The following is a 22,574-nucleotide window of genomic DNA, read 5'->3' as shown; positions in this document are numbered from 1 at the left end:
CCTCTGGGCCGCCCGGACCAACCAACCCAACCATCCCGTGGCTCAACACTTTAACTCTCCCTCCCACTCCACCGAGGACATGCAGGTCCTTGGACTCCTCCACCGGCAGAACATAACAACATGACGGCTGGAGGAGGAGCGCCTCATCTTCCGCCTGGGAACCCTCCAACCACAAGGTATGAATTCAGATTTCTCCAGTTTCCTCATTTCCCCTCCCCCCACCTTGTCTCAGTCGGTTCCCTCAACTCAGCACTGCCCTCCTAACCTGCAATCTCCTTCCTGACCTCTCCGCCCCCACCCCACTCCAGCCTATCACCCTCACCTTGACCTCCTTCCACCTATCCCACCTCCATCGCCCCTCCCCCAAGTCCCTCCTCCCTACCTTTTATCTTAGCCTGCTTGGCTACTCTCTCTCATTCCTGATGAAGGGCTTATGTTCGAAACGTCGAATTCTCTATTCCTGAGATGCTGCCTAACCTGCTGTGCTTTGACCAGCAACACATTTTCAGCTGTGATCTCCAGCATCTGCAGACCTCATTTTTTACTTGAGGTTAGAAAGAGGAGAGAACAGGTCTCCCTGTTGGGAGTTTTCTATAGGCCTCTGAATAGTTCCAGAGATGTAGAGGAAAGGATAGAAAAGACGATTTTACATTGGAGTATGACTAATAGGGTAGTTGTTATGGGGGACTTCAACTTTCCAACTATTGACTGGAAATACTATAGTTCAAGTAACTTGGATGGGTCAGTTTTTGTCCAATGTGTGCAGAAGGGTTTCCTGACACAGTAAATAGACAGGTCAACAAGGGGCGAGGCCACATTGGATCTGGTACTGGGTAATGAAACTGGCCAAGTGTTAGATTTGGAGGTAGGTGAGCACTTTGGTGATAGTGACCACAATTCAGTTATGTTTAATTTATTGATGGAAAGGGTTAGGTATATACTGCAGGGCAAGAGTTACAGCTGGGGGAAAGGCAATTTTGATGTGATTAGGCAAGATTTAGGATGCATAGGATGGGGAAGGAAACTGCAGGGGATGGGCACTATTGAAATGTGGAGCTTATTCAAGGAACATCTACTGTGTGTCCTTGATAAACATGTACCTGTCAGGCAGGGAGGAAGTGGTCGAGCGAGGGAACCATGGTTAACTCAGGAAGTTGAATCTCTTGTTAGGAGGAAGAAGAAGGCTTATGTTAGGATGAGATGTGAAGGCTCAGTTAGGGCACTTGAGGGTTACAAGTTAGCTAGGAAAGACCTAAACAGAGAGCTAAGAAGAGCCAGGAGGGGACATAGGAAGTCATTGGCTGATAGGACCAAGGAAAACCCTAAAGCTTTCTATAGGTATATCAGAAATAAAAGAATGACAAGAGAAAGATTATGGCCAATCAAAGATAGTAGTAGGAAGTTGTGCATGGAGTCCGAGGAGACAGAGGGAGCACTAAATGAATACTTTTCGTCAGTATTCACATTGGAAGAAAAATGCTATCAAGGAGAATGCTGCGATACAGGCTACTGGACTAGGATTCTCTGGGAACTCAGAGGAGACTGCAGAGCCTTTGCCTTTGATCTTCATGTCATCATTGACTACAGGAATGGTGCCAGAAGACTGGAGGATAACAAATGTTATCCCCTTGATCAAGAAGGGGAGTAGAGAAAACCCTGATAATTATAGATCAGTGAGCCTTACTTGGGTTGGAAAAGGTTATAAGTGATAGGATTCATAATCATCTAGAGAGGAATAAGTTGATTCGGGAATGTCAACACGGTTTTGTGAAGGGTAGGTCATGCCTCACAAACCTTAGAGTTCTTTCAGAAGGTGACTGAACAGGTGGATGAGGGTAAAGCAGTTGATTTGGTGTATGTGGATTTCAGTAAGGTGTTTGATAAGGTTCCCCACGGTAGGCTATTGCACAAAATATGGAGGCATGGGATTGAGGGTGATTTGGTGGTTTGGATCAGAAATTGGCAAGCTGGAAGAAGACAGGGGGTGGTGGTTGATGGGAAATGTTCATCCTAGAGTTCAGTTACTAGTGTTGTACTACAAGGATCTGTTTTGGGTCCACTGTTGTTTGTCATTCTTTATAAATGACCTGGATGAAGGTGTAAAAGGATGGTTTAGTAAATTTGCGGATGACAACAAGGTTGGTGGAATTGTGAATAGTGCTGAAGGATGTTGCAGGTTACAGAGGGACATAGATAAGCTGCAGATCTGGGCTGAGAGGTGGCAAACGGTGTTTAATGTGGAAAAGTGTAAGGTGATTTACTTTGGAAGGATTAACAGGAATGCAGAATACTGGGTTAATGGTAAGATTCTCGGTAATGTAGATGAGCAGAGAGATCTTGGTGTCCATGTACATAGATCCTTGAAAGTTGCCACCCAGGTTGATAAGGTTGTTAAGAAGGCATATGGTGTGTTAGCTTTTATTTGTACGGTGATTGAGTTTCAGAGCCATGAGGTCATGCTGCAGCTGTACAAAACTCTGGCGCGGCCGCACTTGGACGATTGTGTACAGTTCTGGTCGGTGCATTATAGAAAGGATATTGAAGCTTTGGAAAGGGTGTAGAGAAGATTTCCTAGGATGTTACGTGGTATGGAGGGAAGGTCTTATGAGGAAAAGCTGAGGAACATTTGGCTGTTTTCTTTAGAGAGAAGGTTGAGAGGTGACTTAATTGAGACATATAAGATAATCAGAGGATTAGATAGGTTCTCACTGTTCAACCTTTCTCCTTGGATGGTGATGGCTAGCACAAGGAGACGTATCTTTAAATTGAGGGGTGATAGATATAGGTCAGATGTCAGAGGTGGTTTCTCTACTCAGAAGTAGGGGTGTGGAACGCCCTAGCTGCAACAGTAGTAGACTCGTCAACTTTAAGGGCATTAAATGGTCATTGGATAGGCATATGGATGATAATGGAATAGTGAAGGATAGATAGGCTTCAGATTGGTGCCACTGGTCGGTGCAACATCGAGGGCCTGTACTGCACTGTAATTCTATGTTTTATATAAGAACATATATAACAACGAAGAGCAGGAGTGGGCCGCCCAGCCTTCGAGCCTGCTCCACCATTCAATAAGATCGTGGCTGATCTTTTCATGGACTCAGATCCATTTACCCGTGCTCTCACCATATCCCTTAACTATTAAAAAAAAAATTACCTTAGCTTTAAAAACGTTTATTGAAGTTGCATCAACTCCTTCACTGGGCAGGGAATTCCATAGATTCAGAACCCTCTGGTTGAAGAAGTTGCTTCTCAATTCAGTCCTCGATCTACTTCCCCTAATTTTGAGGCTAAGCCCTCTTGTCCTACCTTCACTTGCCAGTGGAAACATCCTCTCTACTTCTACCTTGTCTATTCCCTTCATAAATTTCTATGTTTCTGTAAGATATTCCTCATTCTTCTCAATTCCAATGAGTGTCGTCCCAGGCTACTCAGTCTCTCCTCATAAGTCAACCCCCTCAACTCTGGAATCAACCTTGTGAACCTCCTGTGCACACCCTCAAGTGCCAGTACATCCTTTCCCAAGTAAGGAGAGCAAAACTGCCCGCAGTATTTCAGGTATGGCCTCACCAGCATCCGATATAGCTGCAACATAACCTCCCTGCTTTTAAACTCAATCCCTTCAGCAATGAAGGACAACATTCCTTTTACTTTCCTCATTACCTGTTGAAGCTGCAGACTAACCTTCTGTGATTCATGCACAAGGACACCCAGGTCCCTCTGCACAGCAGCCTGCTGCAACTTTTCACTGTTCAAGTAATAATGGTTTTTACTGGCACTGCTACCGAAATGTATGACTTCACATTTATTAACATTGTATTCCATCTGCTAGACCTTTATCCACTCACCCAATGTATCTGCAAAGTTTCACCGTCCTCTGCACACTTTGCTCTGCCACTCATCTTAGTGTCATCTTCTACACCTTACGTCTCCAACTCCAAATTATCAATATAACTTGTAAATAATTGCGGTCCCAACATCAATCCCTGAGCCACATCACCAGAATTACACTCATTTATCTCCACTCTTTGCTTTCTGTCAGTCATCCAATCCTCTATACGTGCGAAAACTTTACCCATAAAGCTTTGCATCCTTATCTTATGCAGCAGCTTCTTGTGTAGCACCTTGTCGAAGGCCTTTTGGAAATCTAGGTCCCCATCCACTGGGTCCCCATTGTCCACCTTACTCATAATGTCTTCATAGAATTGCAAAAGATTTGTCAAGCATGACCAGCACTTCATGAACCGTTCTGCCCAATGGGACAATTTCCATTGAGATGCCTTGCTATTTCTTCCTTGATAATAAACTCAAACATCTTCCCCACTACAGCCTGTTGGTCTATAATTCCCCATCTTTTGTCTCCCTCCCTTTTTAAAAAGTGGCCTCACATTTGCTGTTTTTCAATCTACTGGGACTGCCCCAGAGGCCAGCGAAGTTTGGAAAATTACTGCCAGTAAACCTGTTATTTCTCCCGCCATTTCTTTTAGTATTCTGGGATGCATTCTGTCAGGGCCAGGAGATTTGTCTATCCTTAGCTCTGTTAGTTTGCCTAACACTACCTCTTCCATAATAATGATTGTTTCCAGGTCCTCACCGACCTTTGTCTCTTTGTCAATTACTGGCATGTTGTTAGTATCCTCCACTGTGAAGACTGACACAAAATATCTGGGCAATGCCTCAGCCATTTCATCATATCCCAAAACTAAATGCCCTTTCTCATCTTCTAAAGGACCAACATTTTATATATTTATAGAAACGATTGCTATCTGCCTTTATATTCTGTGCTAGTTTTTTCTCACATTCTATCTTTTTGTGGCTTTCTGTTGACCTTTAAAGTTTTCCTAATCTTCTAGTTTCATGTTGTTTTTGGCTACTTTGTATGCTTTTCACTTTGACAGCGTCCCTTATTTCCTTAGACACTCATGGGAGATTACCCCTTTTTCTTACAATCCTTCCTTTTCACTGGAATATACTTTTTCTGAGCCCTTTCAAAGTTTGCTTTGAAAGTCCTCCACTGCTTATCAACTAGCACACCGTAAAATCTTTGTTTCCACTTTACTTTAGTCAAGTCCTCTCTCCTTCTATTGTAGTCCTCCTTCTTCAAACACAGTTCTGGGGGGGGGGCGGGGGCTGGGTTCGAGTCCTACCACGGCAGATGGTGGAATTTGAATTCAAAAAATATCTGGAATTAAGGGTCAACTGATGACCATAAAACCATTGGCAATTGTCAGAAAATCCCATCTGGATCACTAATGTCCTTTCCGGAAGGAAATCTGCCCTCCTTACCTGGTCTGGCCTACAAGTGACTGCAGAGCCACAGCACCGTAGTTGACTCTCAACTGCCCTCTGAAATGGCCGAGCAAGCCACTCAGTTGTGTCAATTTGAGAAAGTCACAACGGGGACTGCAGCGATTCAAGGTGGCAGCTCATCACCACCTTCTCAAAGGGCAACTAGGGATGGGCCATCAATGCTGGCCAGCTAGCGATGCCCAGGTCCCACAAATGAATAAAAAAAACCCTGATATTGGATTTTATCTGGTTAAAAACAATGACCTGACCTCTCACCTTCATCCCCTCCCCCACTCACCTATTGTACTCTATGCTACTTTCTCCCCACCCCCACCCTCCTCTAGCTTATCTCTCCACGCTTCAGGCTCACTGCCTTTATTCCTGATGAAGGGCTTTTGCCCGAAATGTAGATTTCGCTGCTCCTTGGATGCTGCCTGAACTGCTGTGCTCTTCCAGCACCACTGATCCAGATTGGATTTTATCAGCACACTCTCCAGCTGTTATTCTAAATTCAACCATACTGTGATCACTCCTTGCAAGAAGATCCCGAACCATGAGGTCATTAATTATTCCTGTCTCATTACACTGGACCAGACCTATGACAACTTGCTCCCTCGGTCGGTTCCATTTCATACTGTTCAAGAAAACTATCACGGATACACTCAACAAACTCCTCCTCAAGGCTACCCTGACTGAGCTGGTTCGACCAATCGACATGTAGATTAAAATCCCCCATGATAATTGCTGTACCATTTTTGCAGGCATTAGTTATTTCTTTGTTTATTGCCCACCCCGATGTGATGTTATTATTTGGTATTCCTGATGAAGGGCTTTTGCCCGAAACGTTGATTTTCCTGTTCCTCGGATACTGCTGTGCTTTTCCAGCACCACATTGATCTAAACTCTGGTTTCCAGCATCTACAGTCCTCACTTTTGCCCTGTTATTATTTGGTGGCCTATAGACTACACTTAGAGACCTTTTCCTCTTAGAATTTCTAATTTCCACCCAAATGGATTCAACCTCATGCTCCATTGAACCTATATCATCTCTCAGCACCGTCCTGATGCCATCCTTGAATATCAGAGCTTCACCACCTCCCTTACATTCCTGCCTGTCCTTCTGAATAGTCTGTAGCCCTGGATATCTAATTCCCAGTTGTGACCATCCTGTAACCATTTCTCTGTAATGGCTACTTAATCAGATTAATTTGCAATGATTTCTGCCGTTAACTCATCAACCTTGTTGTGACTGTTCCGAGCATCTAGGTAAAGTGTCCTTATGCTAGCTTTCTTCATCCCCATGAATTCACAACATCTTAAATAATATCTCCTGAGTTAGTCTTCCTTTTTGCTTCTTTCATAGTCCCCCTTGAGCTGAAACCCTCCTGCACACATGCTAACCTGATGCTTAACTTTTTATTTACCATCATACTCCCTGTCGTTTTTCTTTTCCCTTCCCCCCCCCACCGACCACCCTATTTATCCTTTTCGCTGGAACACTGGTTCCAGAATCATGTGACACAGGTGGCCATTCACCCATCATGCCAACACCATCTATCTGAAAGAGCTATCCTCTTAACCCTCTTAACCCACCAGCCCTCTGTATTTTTCTGTTTGAAGTATAATATTTCAAAGTGAGGAATTTTGATCTTTTTCTGTGATTTTAAATGAGCGAAAAGCTCAGGAGCCGGTTTCTAGGCCAACAAAAGAATGCTGAGAAAATGGCTGAGCCCTTTTTCCCTCGGCCCTCCTGATTGGAGCAGCTCCTGTGGCTCTCCGAGGAATGTTGATGCCCCTCAGGACTGTCCGGGTGGTGACCCAGCAATGCCCACTAGCAGATGGGTGGTATCAGGGCAAATGCTGGGCTGAGTCTCCTGTGGGGATTGGCAGGGTGGCTACAAATCCAGAATTTCACTCAATCCCATTGTATGCCCTTCCTGTGAACTGGTTAAAATGTCCTATTATGAGGGTCTGCCCTCTCTTATATTTATCCTCTGATCTCCAAAGAGCTTGCCCTCTAACCTCCCACATATCTGCTCTCTTGACCTCCTTTCTGTTTACCCTCTTGACCTCCCATGTGTCTACCCTCTGACCCCTCACATGGTAAGATTTGACCCCTCCATGTATCTGCTCCACTAACCTCACCTGACCTCTGACCCATTGAGCACCTGGACATGTCATGGTGTCAGCTTGCCATTCGTTCTCTAAATGCATTCGCTGTGTCCAATCAGGGGCTGCTCCAATTACCTTTTTGAGCTGGTGCAGTTGGACAATGAAGGCAACTGATGGGCTTCTTCTTGCAGCACAAGATGCCTCCGCCTGAAACAAAGAGACAGTCATGGAGGGATGTGCAATCGTTCATAAATGGACAGACCCCCTCGCTCAGCTCACTGCCTCCCCCCACCCATCCACACTCACTCTACCCTGCCTACAATCCCCACGTGCATCTACCCTTTACCTTCACCCACAGCCACCTTCTGGTCAATATTGTTGGGCGGGGTGGGGGAGTGATCTCAGGAATCCACCAGCCAAGAGTTCTAGATTAGATTACTTACAGTGTAGAAACAGGCCCTTCGGCCCAACAAGTCCACACCCAACCCGCCGAAGCGTATACCACCCAGACCCATACTCCTACATTTACCCCTTAACCTAACACTATGGGCAATTTAGCATGGCCGATTCACCTAGCCTGCACATTTTTGGATTGTGGAAGGAAACCGGAGCACCCGAAGGAAACCCACACAGACAGTTCAAAGCCCACCTCTGCAAGACGCGCAGCTGAATTCGGGAAATCTAGTCACTCTGGGGCTGTTAAGAGTCAAGCAAACACAGAATGTTGGAGAAACTCAGTGGATCAGGCAGAATCCGTGCAGTGGGAAAACGGAGCTAATGTTCCACGTACTGTATGGCTCTCAAAAATGTCAACTGTTTTTCTCTCTCTCTCTCCACAGATGCTGAGTTTCTCCAATTTTCCTGGCACGGTGGCACAGTGGTTAGCTCTGCTGCCTCACAGCGCCAGAGACCTGGGTTCAATTCATGCCTCAGACAACTGTCTGTGTGGAGTTTGCACATTCTCCCCGTGTCTGCGTAGGTTTCCTCCGGGTGCACCGGTTTCCTCCCACAGTCCAAATATGTGCAGGTCAGGTGAATTGGCCGGGCCTGTAGTGTTCTGGGATGTGTAGGTTAGGCCATGCTAAATTGCCCATAGTGTTAGGTGAAGGGGTAAATGTAGGGGAATGGGTCAGGGTGGGTTGCTCTTCCGAGGGTCGGTGTGGACTTGTTGGGCCGAAGGGCCTGTTTCCACACTGTAAGTAATCTAATCTAATCTTCCCGGTTTTGCTTTCAGGTTTCCAGCATCCACGGTATTTCATTTTAGTATCGGTCCCTCTCCCGTTCTGGTCAGTAAGTGGTTGGCACTGTCACGGAAGGAGGCCATTCTTTCCCTTGTGCCTGGATAGCTCTCTGAAAGAGTATCCTCTTAATCCCACTTCCCAGTAACCCTCTGCCCTTTTCGCTTTCAAGGAGCCCTAGTGGGGGATTGGTCTGTCTTCCAGATTGTGCTTGGGTTCCACAGAACTCAATGGTTTCTCTTGCTGTTTATGATGTATACGTATTAGAGATTTACTCTTAAACACTGTGACTGTGGTCACAATGTTTCTGACGATAGAAACCATTTGGTTGATAGTTAGGAAGATAATTGCAGGAATATCTCAACGGATTGGACAGGAGGGAGCAGAAAACTGGCAAATACAATTGAACCTGAGGAATGTTGTTGTGAAAGAACCCCATTTGGTTCACTAACACCCTTGAGGGAGGGAAATCTGCCATCCTTACCAGGTCTGGCCTTCACATGACTCCAGGATCCCAAGTGGCTCTTAAGTAGGGTGTGAAATGGCCGTGAGAAGTCACTCTGTTCAGGGATAGGTAGGGATAGACAGGAAATAGCTGGCCATTTCAGGGTAACCTCTGGAACTTCACTCACTGGGCTAGGGTGGAGGAAGTGAAAGCTAAACCCAGATATCACAAACCCAATTGAACCTCCTCCACTACGGCCCCCACCCCCCAGTTCTCTCTCTGTCTCTCTCTCTTTTCGCCCCTTTTCTGTCCAGTCACATCACCACACCCCCGTCAAGGACATGCCAACCTTGCCCACCCCAGACCCCTGTCCCATTTTAAAGTCCGGCTCCATCGTTTCCCTCTGCAACTTGCTGCAATCCCAGAAGGAGCCACGGCTTCTGGAGGCACCGCTGAGCTGCCAGCCAATGGTTTGGTAGCTGGCTCACAGAGACAGGGCTTCCTCCCCCACTGGGCATTGGAGGCCAAGCTCATGCTAACTAAAGGGCAGATGGCCAAAGAGTAGTGCCAGGCTAACCCTCCACTGAACTCCACACCAGGAGCTGTGGACTGGCTCCCGGTGCCCTATCCATCATTGTCTAACCCTATGACACAACGCCACTCCGGGGTGTACCCATCACCGCCTGTTTCAAGGGGATGTTGATGGTTCTGGAAGGAGCTACACTGTTCATGCTTCCAAATTAATTCACGAGCTGGCTTTGCAGCGCCGGACTGCGTCAGTCGTTGTGACTCGAAGCAAAATGCTGGCGTCCATTTGAAGCAATCCCAGACCGCAGACAAAATGCTGGAGAAACTCAGCAGGCCCACGGAGAGAGAAACAGAGTTAATGTTTCGAGTCTGATGGGATTCCTTTTCAGAGTCTTCTCCAGTCTGCTAGGCTGCAGAACCTATATCAGTGACTAAATTAGCCCCTCCACCCTGTTCCGCAATTCAATTAGTCTATGGCTGGATGTCTGTTAAACCAGCTCCTCAGTGTGGTCCCAGAGGATGCTGGTGATCTAGTAGTCATGTCAATAGGCTAGAAATTCAGAGGCCTAGATTAACACTCTGGGTTCAAGCCACACCATGGTGGCTGGAAGAATTGAAACTCACTTAATGTGGAATTGTAAGCTACTCTCAATAATAGCAAACGTGTCATTGAGTATTACTTTAAACTCCTATCAGATTCAATTATATCCTTTAGGGAAGGAAATCTGCCATCTTTATCTGGTCTGGCCTACATGTGACTCCAGACCCCCCCCATTCCCCCCCCCCCCCCCCCACCACCACCACCACCACCACCCAGTAATGTGGTTGATTCTTTAAGTGAAATGGGCATCCAGGGATCGGAACAAACTTTGGTCTTGCCAGTGTTGGCCACATCCCATCAGAGAATTAAAACAAAAAGATATTTAGTGGCCTTGACAAGTAATCTCAGTAATCACAGGATATTAATGGTTCAGTGGTTATCACTGCTGCCTCACAGCATCAGGGACCCAGGTTCAATTCCAACCTTGGGCGACTGTCTCTGTGGAGATTGCACATTCTCCCTGTGTCTGCGTGGGTTTCCTTTGGGTGTTCTAATTTCCTCCCACAATCCAAAGGTGTGCAGGTTAGGCGAATTGGCCGTGCCTGTAGTCTTCTGGGATGTGTAGGTTAGGTGCAGAAATCAGGGGATAACAGGGTAGGGGAGTGGGTCTGGGTGGGTTACTCTTTGGTGGGTCAGTGTGGACTTGTTAGGCTGAAGGGTCTGCTTCCACACTGTAGGGATTGTATGGTTCTATGAGCTAAACTGAAGAGAGACATATTCTGACAAAGTTTCTTAACTTGCACTCTTCAGAACATTTGCAAGATTACCGACTTAAAGAATTTACCTTTTTATACTGAACGTGGAGAGCATGCAGATTGGATAAATCACAAAAAGGAATTAAAAGCCAGTCCTGAAAAATACCCAGCACACCTCAGAGTACCCTGTGTGTGAGGGGGTGGGGGAGTGGGTATGCTGGAAATCCCAAAGACTAGGGCATTGTATCAAACAGCATATCCCTTCAGTTGTTCACACCCAATCAGCCCGTGTTTACAAAATTTAAAATGATGTCTGATTATATGATTGGACATCATTTTCTGAATAATCCAGACCGTGCTATTAATTAAGATGGCAACCAATTTAAGATTGTTAGTTGGGCTCACAATGTGGTGCATCGGTATTTACTGGAAACCAGATATTTTAATACGCAAGACCAAATCTTTGCAGACAGGAAGGACATGTACATATAAGGCACAGGATTCAACTCAACAAAACTGGTGACAGCCATTGTCGAATTCACTTTTCAAGGAAATTGACCAATTAGAGTCAAATAGCCTGTTTTAAATTTAAACACAGCTTTGCAGTTAACTGTCAGTTATCATCTGACTGTTGCATTCGCTATGCAATGCCTTTACCAATCAGAAACCACTTGCCAGCCAATCAACACCCACTTCTCAAACAGTAAGCATCAAAATGTTGTTGGAATTTACATTAGAATTTCTAGCAAACATTCTGATGTACGCAAAATGACAAACCTTAAACAAAATGTTTATTTTCACTCGAACTCCTAGTTTTGACACGTTCCATTGATCTTCAGAATGAACATATTTCCTCCTGTTTCCACCACTTTAGTCTTTCTGAACTTTAAGGTTATGCTTCCTTGTTCTGGGCTCTCCTAATTAGAATCATGTAATTACAGAATTTTACATTGTAGAAGGGGACCCTTTGGCCTGTCATGTCAGTACTGGTTCCCGAGAGAGCTACAAGGTTAGTGCCATTGTCCAGCCCTATTTACATAGCTCTCTAAACTCCCCACTTTCAAATATTAGAGAAAATAGTTTCTCCCAAATACAATATTAACTCCTTTAATCATCTTAATTATATCATTCCTTAATCTTCTAATTTAACAGATGGAATGCCCTTTGTTCACCCTGTCAAGCATATTATTGGTCTCTGGTCATTTGTGTTATAAACTTGCATCTAATAGCTGCCTTGCTGTCAGATTCAGGATTGTGCCTGACCTCAGTTGGGCCTTCAGTCACCATTTGGCTGCTCCCAGCTGGGCAAGAAGAGGCGGCCATTTTGTGTCCCACCTTCTGCTGTGACAAACTCCTTTTAGCAAATCCCCCAAGGGACGAACACTGTATGGCAGTTCACAACTAGAATCAAATACATAGCACCATTTAATTTGTCCTCAAGTTTCTAAGATGGTGTTTATTGCCTGGCCCTCACAGTGAGAGTCTCTGTGATTGTTGGCACGGTGGAGTGATTCAGCAGAGAGCACCGAACATATAAATATTGAGAGCAGAGACTGTGGTCACGTAGGCCAGACCAGGTTGTGGGAGGGGGTCAGGGCCTGACCTCTACATAGAGATGTCAATGAAATTGCTGTCCTCAATTACAATATTAGACCTTTTATTGGTTCATAAATGACCAGATTTATTGAATCCAACTTCACAACAAAATAATCGCCCTGGTGCAAACCTGGATTCAGTGCGCCAATGTAAGACATCGACATCTTGGGACCTACAGCATTGAGAGAAGGCCATTTGGCCCATCATATCTGTGGAAGAGCTGTCCGAATGAGTAAAGCAAGAACAAAGAGCAATTTCTGAGGAAAGGTCACTCGACCCAAAAATGTTAACTTTGATTTCTCTCCACAGATGCTGCCAGACTTGCTGAGCTTTTCCAGCAATTTCTGATTTTGTTTCCGATTTCCAGTGTTGTCCGCTGGGAGTTCTTTGGGTTTTTATTGAATAAAGCAAGATCTGCATTTACACAGCAGCTTCTCACAATCGCTTGATACCTCAACACACTCTACAGCCAAAGAAGAACATTTAAAGTGTGATCATTATCGTTACATTGGAGATGCAGCAGATCAATTTGTGCACAGCAAGATCCCACAGATGCCAGAAGCCTGTCTTTAGTGGTGTTGATGGAGGGATAAACATTTGTTAGAACATTGGGGAGAATTAGCCAGTTCTTTATTGAAAGAGTGTCAACGGGACCTTCTGCGCTCACTCAAGTACCACTTCATCTGATGAGGGGACCAGCGTTCCGACAGCTTGCGATTTCAAATAAACCTGTTGAACTTTAAACTTGGTGTCACGTGACTTCTGACTTTGTCCACCCCAGTTCAACACTGGCACCTCCACATCTTCACTCAGTTAGGCAGAGAAGGAGCCTCAGTTTAACATCTCATCAGTTGACAGCACCCCCTCAGAATGGCGCTGAAGTGTTGATCTTGAACCTCTGAGCTCAAGTCCAACAGAACCTGTGACCAACAGAACCATGCCAAACCTCCATAGCTCAAACATACTCGTTTACAATTCTGTTTTGGTGCTGTCCCCAGCATCCTTGAGTAGCTACTAAACCTATTTTATGAAAATAAATTAGATAAAATTGACTTTAAAAATTCTGCCCATGGCAGAAATGGCTGTCACGAGGGATCATAATTTTAAGATGATTGGATGAAGGTTTAGGGGAGATGTCAGAGGTAGGTTCTTTACACAGAGAGTGGTGGGTGTGTGGAATGCACTGCCAGCGGTGGGAGTAGTCAGGGACAGTTAAGTGACTGCTGGACAAACACATAGATGGCAGTAAATTGAAGGGTGTGTGGGTTGGGTGGATCTTAGATTAAGATAATTGCTCAGCACAACATTGTGGGCCGAAGGGCCTGTACTGTTCTATGTTGTAAAACGGGATTGTTCAGTTTGCTGTACTGTAACAATGGGACTACATTCTTTAAATAGTTCTCAGTGATCAATCAATATTTAAAATGGAAACCCTGTGTGCCTTGTGTTATTTTGTACCCTTGCAGTGTAAACATTGAGAGTGTTTGCAAGGTTTTAATCAACTGTTTCGTTGCCGATAAGGTGGGAGTTGAGAGGGCTAAAGGCTTCAGTTAATTCTGAGCTGCACTTCCAACTGGATTTTGTTTGATCTGTGCACTCCCCACTCAGCTCTGTGACCAGACAGTTAAAATAGTTATTTACTGTAGATGGTTCGAATCTCATCCATAACTATTCATCCGGTTATTGTGACAATGTGTAGCAGCAGAATCTTAACTTCCCACAAAGGATTTTTAAATAATATGCCTGGCCAGTATTTGTTCCCTGTTGTCCTTGAGAAGGAGGTGGGGACCAACATTGTTGACTGCAACTGAATGGCTTGAGAGCATTTAAAAGATCAACCTCATTGAGGTCTGGAGTCACCTGCAGCTACAGACCAGACCAGGTAAAGACAGCAGACTGCACTCCCTAAAGAGCACCTCTCAACCCAGTGGGATTTTCCCACAATCTAGGTGTTTCATGATCACTGTCACGGAGACCGGATTTTCACCTCGAGAGTTATTCTGGCAGCTACTGTGGTGGGATTCGAACCCAAGGGCTATATTTACGGAGCACCTTCATTCCCTGCAGAGACCCCAACCCCTGCCCAACCACAGCCCCATGAGAAAGCCTAGGAGAAAGTAAGGACTGCAGATGCTGCAGATCAAGAGTGGGATGCTAGAAAAGCACAGCAGATTGGGCAGCATCCGAGGAGCACGAGAATTGACGTTTCGGGCAAAAGGATTTCAGCATCGGCAGTCCTCACTTGCTCCTGGTTGATTTCAATCCTACTCTATTCCTGATGAAGGGCTTATTTCTGAAATGTCGATTCTCCTGCTCCTCGGATGCTGCCTGATCTGCTGTGCTTTTCCAGCACCACACCCTCAACCCACGAGAAAGTAGTGTGTGGTCTTGACTCAATTTGGGAAGAAGGCCCATCTTGATAGACTGGACCTGACGCCCCAACAGTGGCGAACTACTGAGACTACTGTCCGCAGAAGAGGAGCTGATGGAGGCTGTGTTATAGGCCGGTCTGGTCTACCAGAGCGGGTTTGGCTTGAGCTGGAGTGAGTGGGAGAGGGTGGCTTGGAAAGCGGGTCTGAGAGACCAGTGGACATAAAGGGGGTTTGATCTTGGAAAAGCATGTCCCTCCCCTGGGCAGCTGCCATCCTGTGCAGAAAAAGCTGCTAACTGTGGGCAAAATGTTGGCAGGAGCTGGATGAGACACTTAGACCATTAGGTGTGACACACAACTGGGTCATTGCCCATCAAATCTGTTCTTCCCCGCAAACAGATCATGGCTGACCTGATCATCAATTCCACTTTCCTGCCTTTCCCCATAACCCTTAATTCCCTAACCAATTAAAAATGTATCTATTTCAGCCATGAATATACTTAAACGATCCAGCCTTGATAGCCTTCTGGAGTGAAGGATTCCCTACCCTCTATCAGAAGAAATCTCTCCTCATCTGTGTTAAGTGGACGACTCCTTTATTCTGAGATTATACCCTCTAGTCCTAGACTGTCCCACAAGGGGAAACAACCTATCCTCTGTCAAGTCTCTGAAGAGTTTTGGATGTTTTCATAAAGTCTCCTCTCATTCTTCTGAATACTAAAGAGTACAAGCCCAAACTACTCAACTTCTCCTTATGAGAACATCCTGGAATCAACCCAGTGATCCTGAGTTGGACTGTTTCCAATGCCGGTATATCTTCCCTCACATAAAGGAATTAAAACTGTTGACAGTGGTCTAGATGTGGTCTAACAAGTATTGTGCATAGTCTTAACAAGACTTACCTAATTTATACTCAATTCCCTCTGAAATAACTGCCAGCATATGCCTTCCCTTTTATCTGCTGAACTTGTACGTTAGATGTTTATTTATAATAACTTTATGCTGTATCTCTTTTCAGTCTCTCTCTATTAAATAATATTCACCTCTTCTACTCTTCCTGCCAAAGTACATGATCTCACATTTTCCACTTTATTCCCTTCTTCCACACTGGGATATATCTTTGCTGAGAGTCAGAAACTATTTTCTTAAACATCCTTGGTCCTCTCTTCTGCCTCCTTTTCCAATCTACTGTAGGCAACTCTGCCCATATCCCTACAAAATTATGTTTATTGATATAACTTGCTTATATGTAGTTGTACAGTTATATATAATTGGATAGTTGTTTCTGACTCAAGTTTCTCACCCTCAAATTGAATTTTACCTTCCTATAGTCAATGTTCCCGAGGGGATCTTTTACTAAGATGAATTGTTAAGCCTGCTTCATTACACATTACCAGGTCTAAAATTGTCTGAGCCCTAGAAAACACTGACTTATATAGGATGGAAATATAAATAAGAAGTCCCTCCTTTCCCAGAAACCTCTGGGAAATCATCTGATCCAAAACTATTTTTTTCCTATTGTATTTATTCCATCTCTGGAAATAACAAAACTATCTTACCACCTTTCCCTTTCTGCCTGTCCTCCCAAAAAGTCAAATACCTCTGAATATTTAGTTCACAGCTCTGATCTCAGTGTAACCATTATGGTTATAAGACCACACCCATTAACCTCTATTTATGCTGTTAATTTGTTCCAATTACAACATGCGTTTGATTAAAGAGTATTTAATTTTACCTTTTTACCATTCTTCCCCCTTTTGATCCCATTTGTTCCTTGTTTTCATGTTTGTACACTCTTTCACTTCCTGTTCCATTCTGGGTATTAATATCAAATTAGCCACCCACTAAAGCCATGCATCTTCTTGGTTTCAAGCCAATGTTTTCCCTCGCCTGATGTCCCTCTTCGTTCTTTAAGTTAAATCCCAGCCTTAGGTATTCGATTCGCTAGACACTGGCCCCAGCACAGATCAAGTGAAGCCCGCCCCAGTGCAACAGCTCCTTTCTACCCCTGACCTGATGCTAGTGCCCCATGATGGATGGGGGGGGGGGGGAAAGGGGGTTAAGGGGGGGGGGGTTGCTGGAGACCAACAGTATATTTCAAAGTTGGGCAAACGATTGAAAAGGGAAAAACACAGGATAGGGCAGGGCAATGCAACTAAGTATTTGACATATCCAACCATGGTGGGCCAAAAGGTCTCCAAGATTCCATGACTTGATTTGACAAGCCTCAAACCTGGTTGGCTCGGGGGCCTGATATCTGATTACCATGGTAATGATTCATGGCAATTTGACTGATAGGCCATCTAACTGCATATAAGCACAAAAGTTAAAGTGTTTATAAGTATTATTTTCGTACAGAAGAAACAAGTTAGAACATCTTGTGGTTGATGCAACGTTTGCATGAAAACTGCACCCTGAAATGTCTTTCCTACTAGGGCTCGGTTAGGTTTGTTGGTTAACCACCATTTTAGTCTGAGCTAACAAATGAGGATTGGACAATGGGGTGCTACACTGTAAACTCACCGGGTCAGAGACAGAGCAACAACTCCGAGGGGATGGGGTAACATCCAATCCCAGAAGAATCATAGAATCCCTACAGTGTGGAAAGAGGTCATTTGGCCCAACAAGTCCACACTGACCCTCCAATGAGTAACCCACCCAGACCCATTCCCCTACCCTATTGTTCTATATTTACCTCTGACTAATGTACCTATCCTACACATCTCTGAACACTATGGACAATTTAGCATGGCCAATTCACCTAACCTGCCCATCTTTGTTATTGTGGGAGGAAACCAGAGTAAGCCTACACAGACCGGGGATTCTATAATCTAGTATGACTCTCGTTCGGAACTGTAATTCAGAAGAACACTCATAACGTTAAATGAGTTTTCTCTCCACAGATTAGATTAGATTACTTACAGTGTGGAAACAGGCCCTTCGGCCCAACAAGTCCACACCAACCCTCCAAAGAGTGACCCACCCAGACCCATTCCCCTACCCTGCACATCTTTGGACTGTGGGAGGAAACCAGAGCACCCACAGGAAACCCACACAGACACAGGGAGAATGTGCAAACATTCCTGAGGCAGGAATTGAACCCAGGTCTCTGGTGCTGTGCGGCAGCAGTGCTAACCACTGTGCCACCATGCAGACCTGCTGAACATCTCCAGCACTTTCAGTAATGAAGCAGACAGAAGCAGAGAGGCTATACAGGAGATGTGAGACCATAAGTGGAGAAGTGTGGACAGCATAAGTCAATTTATTTATGGAGGGATATAAATGTGTTGAAGCAGTTCAAGAGGTTCATTTGACTAACACATAGAACTTGAGGCTGTCTTCATGTGGTGAAGTGTTGGACAGCTTAGGCTGCTGGAATTTAGAAGGAGGTGACTTGAATGAAACATAATGTCCTGAGGGAGTTTTGACAGAGTAGGTTTGAGAGAGGATCTCCTCTTCTGTGAGAACCTAGAACGAGGGATCACCGTTTAAAAATCATTGGAAACACAGAGGAGATGCATTTTTATTTTATCTCAGGAAGTCTTTAGAATCTTTCCTGAAAAGACAAAGGGGTGAAAAGTAATCAGGAATACAATCAGATTAGCCATGATTTTATTGAATAGATTACAGATTCCTACAAGGTGGCCCATCGAGTCTGCACCAACATAACCGACACTAAAAGTGCATTAATCTTAATTTCCTGCACTTGTCCCATATCCTTGAACATTATGATATGCAATGTACCTATCCAAATATTTTTTACACATTGTAAAGTTTCCAGCCTCCACTACCTTCTGAGGCAGTGCATTCCAGATTCCCCTCACCCACTGAGTGAAAAGGGTTTTTCACCAAATCTCTTCTGAATCTCCTCCCCCTTCCCCTAAAACCATGCCACCTTGTTGTCTAGTCAATTTGTTCATATCCCTCAATCTTTTACATCTCAAACATGTCCCCCCCTCAAGCCTCTCCCTCAAGCCCATCTAGTCTCTCCTCATAGTTCAATTTCTCCATCGCAGGCAACACCCTGGTGAACCTCCTCTGAACCCCCCTAGTGTCATCACATGCGTCCTGTAGGAGGTGACCCGAACTGCACAATGTACTCCAGCTGTAGCCTGACCAACGCTCTGTACAGCATGCTGAAGGACTGAATGGCCTATTTGTGATGTGTAAGTTGGTACGTAGAGACTGGTTAACAGGCCACACTGTGAATGGTCCTTCCCTGGTTGTGATGAGGGAGACCCTTGCTGATGGTGTGTGCCTGTGGTGTCCTTTAACAGAGCTCAGGAACTGTAGGTATCACATGTCCCTGTCTGACCAGGAAACTCTCTGCCATTGGTGGAATGGAAAAATTAACCATTCACTTGCAGGAGCTGAAGCAGGCCATTCAGCCCATTGGGGCTGCTCTACCAGTCAATGCCAGTGAATCTGTCTTTAGATAAAGGGACCACAACCTCTCTGTTTTATACTCCATTTCCTTTGAAATAAAGGCCAACAGTCCATTCAGAGTCATGCAGCACAGAAACTGACCCTTTGGTCTAACTTGTCCATACTAACCAGGTTTCCTGAACTGAACTAGGCCCATTTGCCTGCATGTGCCCCATATCCCTCTACACCTTTCCTATTGACATAACCATCCAGATACTTTTCAAACGTTGTAACTGTACCTATCTCTATTACTTCCACTGGCAGCTTATTCCATATATGCACCGTATGGAAACGATCTCCCTCAGGCCCCTTTTGCATCTTTCCCTTCTCACTGCAAAAAAAATGCCCTCTAGTTTTGAGCATCCTTACTCAAGGGGAAATTCCTCGGTAATTCACCTTATCTATGTCCCTCATGACTTTACAAACCTCTGTATTGTCGCTCCTCAACCTCAGATGCTCCAGGGAAACAAGTCCCAGCCTATCCTCATAACTCAAACCCTCCAGTGCAGGTAACATCCAGATAAATCTTACCTGCACCCTCTCCAAGTTAATAATATTCTTCCTATAGGAGGGTAACTAGAAATGCACACAGTACCTCCAGCTGTTGAACTTGGATGCCAACTCTTTAGGTATCTGGTCTCCTCTAAGCTTGTGCCTTGCGCCCATCCGATTTTAATAGCTCCACCATTGCTGGCTCTGTCTTCAGTTACTGAGACTGACACTCTTCCCTCTCTCCAGCTTTGTCTCTTGTGACTCCCACAGTTGTGGTGGGGTGGGGAACAGACTTCAATGTTTCAAGGAAGTGAATGTAGTACGAATGGAGCAGGTAGTCAGTGGTCAGGAACACGTTGCCCATGAGGGCGATGAAGAGGGTGCATGCTTTCTAAAGAAAATTAACTGGGGGCTTGAGGGAAATAAACTCACAGGGATTACAGGAATAGGTCAGGAGGAATGGGACTGACTGATACAGAGAAGACGGGAGCACGGTGAGACCATTCGGCCTTCAAGCCTGCTGCACCATTCACTGTAATTATGGCTGATTGTCCAACTCCGTTCCCTGCTTCCATTTTCACCCCAAGCCTTTGATCCTACTTGCTCGAAGAATTATATCGAACTCCTTCCTGAAAACCTGCTCTGTGACAGAGAATTCCACAGGCTCCCCACTCTCTGGGTGGAGACATTTCTCCTCATCTCTGTCCTAAGGGGTCTTCCCTGCATCCTTAGACTGTAACTCCTGGTTCTAGACTCCCCGGTCATTGGGAGCACCCTTCTTGTGTTTGCCTGGTCTAGTCCTGTTAGAATTTTATATGCGATCCCAACTTAATTTGTCTGAACTCCAGCGAGTATAATCCTAACTGATCCAAACTGTCTTCGTAGGATTGAGACTCAGCATGAAGTCAATGGGCTGAATGGTCTCAATCTGCACTGTTTCTATGATTCAACCCTTAAGAAGCTCCTTAAACCAGCTTGTCCCACCAGCTTGCTTGTTCTATGCACTACCTCCGCATGTGGCTGTTGGACGAGGTGGGGGTGAGGGCGGGGGTTGGTGTGGGTTGAGCTGAATAACACTGAATAACACCCCTGTTCCAGGTGCTATCTGAATGCAGGTTGTTGTACCTCAGAAGTAAGAGAGTCAGGAAGCCTCATGGTTCTTAACCTCAGTCCCGCTCCCTTTAGCAGAGAGGATGGGATTGGGCAGTGGGTATCAGTGGGTTCAACAAGGGATTCCCATTTAATTAAACGGATGGGCACCACTCTCCCAACAATTACGAATAAAAACAAAGCAAAACTCTTTAAAACGGAGCGGAACCGAATTGAAACGCAGTGTGATCATCTCAGTCTAAACCTGTGGCTCCAATGCAATGTTAAGGATCACTTGAGTCACTTGCACCTGTATTACAGAGAGTAGGATAAATTTAGTCTCTCCACTCACGCCAGACATTCAAATACACCACGACTCACCTCTTAATTTTTTAACATAAGTCTCACCCAGCGAGGACATGCAGAGAACCATCAGTACCACACAGCACAGGACAGGGAGAGTCCTCATCCTGACCGTCTCCTGATGAGAGTGTACAGCAACAAGCGAACTGAGTGCAACCTTTATATAGAAAGCGAAGACAATGGCACCTCTCAGTAACCCCCAGCAGGGGGTGGAATTCCCCTGAAACCCAATACATTTCCTGGTCAATCAAAAGTACTTTTCTATGTATTCACCCTATTGCTTTTTGAAGAGAGAGAGAAAGATAAAATAATATCCCGGAAATATCCAGCAGTTTCTGTAGAAAAAGGAACGGTGAATAATTCACTTTCAACTGGATTGAAAGGCCAGTAAGTGAATCAAGGACCACTTTTGGATCCCTGATAACTTTTTAAAAAAGAGTGAATGCCTGGCGATCGCTGAGTCACTCCTTTTGCCCCCTGCTTGCATTCGTTCAGTATTTGAATTCCTCTCTCTAGAAGGTGCACCTCAGCGAGAGCAGGTTGAACAGGGAGAAAAGTCAAAATGCCGGAGTTAGAGAGATATAACAACATGGGAACAGACCCTTCAGTCCAATTTGCCCAGGCTGATCGGATATTCTAAACAAATCTAGCCCTATTTGCCAGCATTTGGCCTATTTCCCTTTAAAACCCTTCCCATTCATATACCCATCCAGATACTATTTGAATATTGTCATTGTACCAGCCTCCACCACTTCGTCTGGTGTGACCCTGCATTCTGAGATTATCCCCTCTGGTGTGACCCTGTATCCTGAGATTATCCCCTCTGGTGTGACCCTGTATTCTGAGATTATGCCCTGTGGTGTGATCCTGTATTCTGAGATTATCGCCTGTGGTGTGACCCTGTATTCTGAGATTATGCCCTCTGGTGTGATCCTGTATTCTGAGATTATCGCCTGTGGTGTGATCCTGTATTCTGAGATTATCGCCTGTGGTGTGACCCTGTATTCTGAGATTATGCCCAGCGATGTGACCTTGAATTCTGAGATCGTGCCCTCTGGTGTGTACCTGTATTCTGAGATTATGCCCGATGGTGTTACAATGTATTCTGAGATTATGCCCACTGGTGTTACCCTGTATTCTGAGATTATACCATCTGGTGTGACCGTGTATTTTGAGATTATCCCCTCTGGTGTGACCCTATATTCCGAGATCGTGCCCTCAGGTGTGATCCCGTATTCTGAGATTATCCCATCTGGTGTGACCCTGTATTTTGAGATTATGCCCTGTGATGTGACCCTGTATTCTGAGATTATGCCCAGCGATGTGACCCTGA

General features: G+C 45.1%; 1 long non-coding RNA gene across 1 annotated transcript in view; it reads right to left on the bottom strand.

Moving 5' to 3' along the window:
* LOC132835102 (uncharacterized) overlaps positions 1 to 21,386 on the bottom strand; it is a 35,942-nt gene extending 14,556 nt beyond the window's left edge. Inside the window, exons 1-2 of the long non-coding RNA XR_009647282.1 lie at positions 21,260 to 21,386; positions 7,534 to 7,605 (exon numbers count right to left, since the gene is read on the bottom strand). This is a non-coding gene — a long non-coding RNA (uncharacterized LOC132835102). The remainder of the gene's footprint in view (positions 1 to 7,533; positions 7,606 to 21,259) is intronic.
* Positions 21,387 to 22,574: the final 1,188 nt, after the last annotated feature.

Source organism: Hemiscyllium ocellatum, chromosome 43 (assembly GCF_020745735.1).
Source record: "Hemiscyllium ocellatum isolate sHemOce1 chromosome 43, sHemOce1.pat.X.cur, whole genome shotgun sequence".
NCBI classification, from domain to species: domain Eukaryota; kingdom Metazoa; phylum Chordata; class Chondrichthyes; order Orectolobiformes; family Hemiscylliidae; genus Hemiscyllium; species Hemiscyllium ocellatum.
The sequence above is the reverse complement of the archived record's forward strand: the minus strand, read 5'-3'. Positions and strand labels throughout refer to the sequence as shown.